Source organism: Argentina silus (assembly GCF_951799395.1).
Source record: "Argentina silus genome assembly, chromosome: 7".
In the NCBI taxonomy this organism is placed as follows: domain Eukaryota; kingdom Metazoa; phylum Chordata; class Actinopteri; order Argentiniformes; family Argentinidae; genus Argentina; species Argentina silus.
The window spans coordinates 20,476,534-20,484,033 of NC_139661.1; the positions used below are offsets into that span (position 1 = coordinate 20,476,534).

Genomic DNA, 7,500 nt, shown 5'->3' on the forward strand with positions numbered 1-7,500 from the left:
GCAAGCTCTGCATGAACAGGCTAGAATTCTGAAAATGTCTATATCCTAATACTTGTTTGCTGAATATGTCGTTTTCAATAAGCTATGTTATTTTCATAAGAGCTGTAGGCATGCCCTTCTATTTTATCGGCTGGACTCGATCTCCATTTCTTAGTTGACAAAACTATTTAGTTAGGTTAATCGCATTATAGGCTACAGTAGTTTTAAAATATATATATTGCATGTTACCCTGTCAAATCCCACTGTCATGTAATTGCCAACATTTAGCTTCATGGCATCGATTTATGGTAACAGTCCATATTATATAATTTGGCTGAAGTTACGACCAATTGTTTTCGGGAAACATTGTTATATCTGTAGGACTGTAGGATATTGCACATTGCATCGACCGCTATGGTTGTAGATTAGAAATAGTCCACGCTTTTCCCACAGGTAATCTAACCTTTTGGTAAGATGTCTCTCTCGTTAAGTAACGTTATATATGGATTTCGCTTGATGCCATTGTCATGTCAAAAAAATTGCGAGACAACTTGCTTACACTGTTGCGCTGTTAAGGTCGCAGCGTTTGCTTCACAAAACACAGACGCAGCCTACTAAATAACCCGCCAAGTCACTCGCCCTTTGCACCTCTGTTACTTGCATCCGACTTCTGTCATCCGATCGAATACATTCTGATCATGAACGTGAGGGTCTACACCTGTCCGTTCGACGCGTCCCATACGCGCCTCCCTTACCCACATTGTATTTGTATTTCCTTTCCCCGCGCATTATTCAAATATGCCTATTTTGGATTTGTTTTGCTGCATTTATTAATCAATGACAAATGTTTTTCTCACCCAAGAGACTCGTGTTAAGGGCGACATCTCCGGTCGCACTGCTTTAGGTCAGTTAGGCATTGGAACATGCTAGTCTTATTTGCTGAAATACAAATACAGGCGATGCATATATATGAAATAATAAACGGCGACATCTCCAGTCGGACTTATAAACTTATTAATTGAACATTAATTGAACAATCGGCCAAAGTGGAAGAATCTGTTATTTGCCTAAATAAAGATAGTGAATAAAACATTTGATACATTTTATACGTCTCAGGTCGTAGTTGCATGCTCAGTAGGTTATTTGATTGTGATCGCTTATAGGATATTAATTTCACAAGGGATTTATTGATGGATTTATATGGATCTATTCATTGTTTTCACTAATATTTGACCTGCCGCCTGACCTAAACGGGGCCCGCTGGTTATGAGTGAACTCGCGCACGCCATGTAGCCTATTACACGAGGCCTACGAGGCGCATGCTGTCGTTGCTTGTGCATTTACAGTGGAGGGAACCTACCGTGCGCTTTCGGTGGCCTGATTGCGTCCACACTGACCAGAGACCGGAGTACAATGCGAGCACCTCCGGAGTGGAACAGAGAGATCCGATAACATTCCGATCAAAATGCGACTTTCCCGCATCCAGACCTGTCTGAAAAATGCGGACTGTCTAGAATGTGACCACAGGCCGGATTCAAGTGACAGGTGTGAAAGGGCCTCATTTTAGTGGAAATAAAATCGTGTTTCAGAAATGTGATGTAGGCTACGAGACTGTGGTTGGCAAGCTTGAAACCGCTGATCGCCGACATCTGTGTGTGTGTGTGTGTGTGTGTGTGTGTGTGTGTGTGTGTGTGTGTGTGTGTGTGTGTGTGTGCGTGCGTGCGTGCGTGCGTGCGTGCGTGTGAGTTAGAGCCGAGATAACTTTTTGTCTACATTATGTATTCAGGTTTATATTACTGTAAATGGAAAGTGTATGATTATTATTATTATTATTATTATTATTATTATTATTATTATTATATGGCATATATTACAATAATTATTATATTGTTTCAATGTGACATGATTTGTATGAACAAACATGACATCCAGTACCAGGCTAAGGCTACCCACAGTGAAGATGTTTAAAATATGGTGCAGTCTGTAATTCAAACAACAACAATGTGGGCTCCCCGCCACATGGATACAAGGACGGAACATCCATGAGATCAAAATTATATTTTTAACCACCTTTGAAGCTATACAGTGTTTGTTTACAATTGCATAGTTTACAAACAATGGAGTAAAACAAGCTTATATTTTGGGTTCTGATGGAGTAAGACAGTTGAACTAAGCTCATGAGGCATTTATAAGTTATATTCTCCAATATTAATAACTGGCTATATATAATTAATTTAAAGGTCCAAACATTTATGTACCAATAACAGATTGCCCCTTTAAAGATGGAACCTAAAGTTGCAGATGCAAGCCTTCAGTTCAGTTAGGGTCATGTAAAGTCACTGTGAGCTCGCTTTGCCCTGGCCACAGTGGGCAAATGGCCTGCCTAGCCTACAGGGCATGTTTCTCTACGAAGTGGGTATAGGACTGGACCACTGATACTGATCCCCAGTCTCCCAACTCTACACACATGCTCAAGTTCAGTATTTGGGTATGTAAAAAACGGATGCAAATCCCGTTCATTTGCGAGGGTTGTTTTGCGCAATGTGCTGTCTGTGCAGAGTGATCAGGCTTAGATGTCAGGGGTCACAGAGCTTGGGCATGGCTCTGTCTGGGAAGGTGGTGACGCGTTACGAGTGCCAACAGATTCTGTAGTCCTGAGAAAGTCCAGATCGGTTACGTTTGTCTCAGATGAAGAGCACTGTCAGATAAGGGAATTGCCTTGCCAAGAGTCATCTGAAAGCACAGGCCAGTTCACAGAGAGATGGGGATGGAGAGATGGAAAGAGGGATAGTGAGCACAAAACATGAAGAAAGGTGCAGAGAGGGGGGGGGGGGGTGGGGTGAGCGAGAAAGGGTATGAAGAGAATGAGATTGGGTGACACTTTACATTAAGTTGCTCTTGTGTAGTAATGCTGTAATTATCCCAGTAATAACATTGTAATGATGTGTTCATTTAGTAGCTGCTTTGTTCCTGCATATCAATGGAGCTGAGGCAACATTGTTGAAACAAGTGAAATATCAGTCCTGTATTCCACTTGTTTGGCAACAGAACAACGCTTCACTTCATTAGTATGTAAACACCATTTCTAAATCATTAGGCATATGTTACAACATAATGAATTCACTAGGGCAGTCCATCAAAAGTCTCAGACTTCAATGGCTGGTGGAACTCAGAGGGTCTCTAAGCCTTTGTCTCCTCCAATTCCTAACCACAGCCACTGGTTTGTCATGTCATGCCAGTCCCATTCATTCATTTTGTCACCAGTAGGACTTCAGACACGTCCCCAGAGTCCCTCTCTTCATAGAGGAATCCTGAGTGCGGTCAATACCACACACAAAGAGATGGCACTGTACACACTGTGGCTCTATATATTCCTTATCAGTCACTGAGATAGCGAGAGAGAGAGAGAGGGGGGGGGGGGGAGGTAGAGAGAGAGAGAGAGAGAGAGAGAGAGAGAGAGATGGGGAGCTTCCCCCTACATGGGGCTTCCTCCAGATAGGCATGGGCAGTGCCTGCTGTCTTTGTACTAAAGAATGTGCCTGTCAGAAGCAGGGGTGTCCCAGCTCACATGTGGTTAGTCTACTCTCCTGGTCGGGAGTGCACCAGGGGCTTAGGCTTGCTAACTGCAAGCCATACTCTCCTGTCACATCAGGTTCTGCAAATGTCTGTATGGAGTTATCCAACCCTTTTTTTATTCAAATGATACTGGTTTAATGGTTTTTGCTTTAGTAGGCACTCCAAATTTCCATATTCAACTTTACAATTGTAGTTGTTGATGTGTATATATGAGGCTAATGTTACCTAGCTAGCGTCAAAGCTAGACTGAGACATTGAAGAGGAAGGAAGGAAGGAAGGAAGGAAGGAAGGAATGAAGGAAGAGAGGAGTTGGAGGAGAGCAATATGGAGAGGAGAAGAAGAGAGGAAGGTGAGAAGAGAGTGGGTAGGAGAAGAGAGGAGGAGAGGAGAGGAAGGAGGAGAAGAGAGAGGGTAGGAGAAGAGAGGAGGAGAGGAGAGGAAGGAGAAGAGAGTGGGTAGGAGAAGAGAGGAGGAGAGGAGAGGAAGGAGGAGAAGAGAGGAGGAGAGGAGAGGAAGGAGGAGAAGAGAGAGGGTAGGAGAAGAGAGGAGGAGAGGAGAGGAAGGAGAAGAGAGTGGGTAGGAGAAGAGAGGAGGAGAGGAGAGGAAGGAGGAGAAGAGAGGAGGAGAGGAGAGGAAGGAGGAGAAGAGAGAGGGTAGGAGAAGAGAGGAGGAGAGGAGAGGGTGCAGCATGTGTGTTTGTGATACACAGCCTTGCTGCTCTGTGCTGAGATACCGAGACAGCTCACAAAATCCTGTCTTCACTTCACTTGTTTCTCATTTCTGCTGCACAGCAGGGATCTGAGAGGGGGAGAGACGGAGAGACAGATCGACAGATGCAGAGAGAAAGAGAGAGAGGGGGGGGAGAGAGAGAGATTGTAAGACTGAAGGAATTTGCTGGCTCATTAGTTTACAGTGTTGTAGTATTGACCTCAGAAAGGACCCCCACAGAGACAGGGTTCTGGCTTCTAGCCGATGTAGCGCTGTAACTAGCCTGTGCATCAGTGTGTGTCCAACAGTGTGTGTGTGTGTGTGTGTGTGTGTGTGTGTGTGTGTGTGCGTGCGTGTGCGTGAGTGTGTGTGCGTGCGTGTGCGTGTGTGTGTGTGTGTGTGCGTGCCTGCGTGTGTGTGTGTATATGTATGTATTTGTGTGTGTGTGTGTGTGTGCGCGTGCGTGCGTGTGTGTGTGTGTATGTGTCGGGCCTATGAAGACTGTGTGTGTTTCTGAGTCTGGGCAGAGGTATGTTTTATCTGAGGGTGTGGGAGGGAGTGTGTCTGGCCTGAGAAGTGGATGATGTATCGATGTGTGTGTGTTTGATTCTTCTGTGCGGATGAGCTGTTCTCTCTCTTCTCGGCTTGTAGCGTACAGAGTGAAGTATCGATCAATATTGTGTCTGTATACTAGGGGGGTCTTGTTAGTCTTGATGAGACGTAGTCTGGTTTTGTTGATGCTACTCCTGAGTCTTTGTGGAATAGTGTGTGGGTGTGTGTGTGTGTGTGTGGGTGTGGGTGTGGGTGTGGGTGTGCGTGTGCGTGTGCGTTTGCGTTTGCGTGCGTGAGGGTGTGCGTGTGTGTGTGTGTGTGTGTGTCTGTGTGCACGCCTGTATAGCAAAGGAAACAGGTGCCACACCTGTTGGTGTGCAATGTTGTGTTCCGTGATTTGGTCTGCTTCCCGGTCTCTCTCTCCCTCCCCCTCTCTCTCTCTCTCTCTCTCTCTCTCTCTCCATATCTTCCTCGCTCTCTGTGGCTGATGTGATGAGAAGTGACAGCACACTCCCACTGACTGTGTACAGAAACCACACGAGGGGGGCCCACCTGGGTCAGGTAAACATATGCAAAATGTTTCAAAACGGTTTTAAGAAACGATAGACCTGTGAAATCCGTTTTTTTTCATTTGTTTCTGTTTGAAAAGGTTTGAAAACGTTTCCCCCAGTTCAGGCTTCGAGTCGATGAAGGAGGTGAATGCTGCATGGTTAGAAACATAGAGTTTTGATCCATGGTGATCCATGGAGTTTTGCTTATCATGAAAACCAGAGAATGCAGTTGTCTACAACTATACACTTGAAACACTCCTCCTTCTGTACAGGCATTTGCTTGAGGAAGAACCTGATCTAAAATTAAAATAGGGGTTATCTCGGTTACATTCGCTGTCTACTGTGGAACAGCTTGTTATTGCACTTGTATCGTGGATAATTGTGATTGGATTTTGGCAGAACTGTGAAAGCCGTAACCATGCTTGTTGGCTTTCTCAGTGGTGTCATTTTGTGCTTGGTTGGAAGCCTAAAGTAGACATCAGATCCCTCATTCCATCCATCTGCCTCCGCAGACAAGCGTACAAACACATAAACAAATATATGCTTACTGTAACTGTCTGGGTCTTCTTCTTGGACTTGCCACACACACACACACAGTCTCAGGCACCTGGCTCTTCTCACTTCGCTGAGACACCTCCAGATCCTAGCAGGAAGCTGCCGACTCAGTGTTGCACCGACTGAGGGAGAGCAGAGCATGCTGGGAGAGAGTGTTTATCCTCTCCAGCAGAGCCAATTCTGGCTGCCACTCTGGCACTGACAGTGAGTTACACACATGGTTACCCTGAAGCTTCACAACACGCTACAGGAACCCCTCAGAAACCTGGATACCTGGACTGTCAACTCCCTACTGCCAGTTTGTCACATTTTGTTTTATCCCACCTGGTTAGTGAGCTGATGTAGCTTAAGTCCAAGTTCTCCATTTCCTGGAGCAATGACACTGATACTTTAGAAAGTATGAGACACAGAGAGAAAAACAGAGTGAAGAACAGAGGAAGAGTGAGAGAGTGAGTCTCTCAGAGAAGGAGAAGGAGAGAAAAAGAAGCAAAGAAAGAATGAAATATGAGAGAGTGAGTGAGTGAGAGGGTAAAATAAATGGGAAAGGAGAGAGAGAGAGAGAGAGAGAGAGAGAGAGAAAGAAAGAGAGAAGTCCTCTGTCTTGTCCAGGTCAGGTGAGGGCAACGTGTGTCCTGGAGGGCTTCATGGTCTAATGGTTTATAATGGCTGCCTGTTGGACCTGAGCACTTAACAGACATCTCTCTCACACTCACGGATCACTTACACTGGGAAGTGACCACACCTGGTTCTGCTGGCCTAGGTCCAGAGCTTATGTAAATGCAACAGGGAGAAACCCATACAGGCACAGTGGGCCCTAGACCTAGTGTACGGTAGCAGATGTCTATCAACTAGGCAGTATTGGCTTCAACATCATATGTTAACCTCACTCTAACCTCTAATCTCGCTCTCTGGAGACCTCCCAACCCAATTTGGCTCGTGGAGCAACGGGCCGGCCTCCCGGCCCATTTGATAAGATGTCAGGCTGCCTGGCGAGCTGGAGGCCCTGGTTTGAATCCCCCTCAGTTAAACTGTAGCACCAGTTAAGCTCTGCTCTTGCTTTAGGTCAGCGGAGAACATATTGTGTGTAAACTGTCCATTAAGCCTGTCTGAGCTGTCTATACCACTTTCCCATATGCTTCATCCCGCAACATCAAACTCCCATCTGTTTGATTGTGCTGGCTTTATGAAAGGCTGAAGCTACACCATTCAGGATCATAGCACTCGTTGCTTTATTTGTTCACTTGATTCATGTGAAAGGCTATGAAAACAGTAGTCGGCATTGTTGTCGATTTAATTCACACAGATAAAGATATCACAGTCAAAGAAAGTCATCCAGTTTAGACCGCTGCGACTCTAAACGTCTAAATCCACGGCCCCTCAGATTAGCACCAATCTAGGATTACAAGATAAAAGGCAAAGGAAAATCTTGTACCTAACGTGGTTTACAAAGCTGCCCCGAATGGCCGTGATGACAGCGTGACAAGTCTTTGACAGAAAACACTAGTAGCCTGCCGTACCGCCTGCTCAAGTTCTCTTTTATCTAGAGAACCCTCCTTGTCACTACCATGTTCCCGCTATC

At 45.4% G+C, this 7,500-nt stretch overlaps 1 protein-coding gene across 1 annotated transcript in view; it reads left to right on the forward strand.

Moving 5' to 3' along the window:
- Positions 1-7,500, forward strand: part of ssbp2a (single stranded DNA binding protein 2a) — a 51,316-nt gene that overhangs the window by 369 nt on the left and 43,447 nt on the right.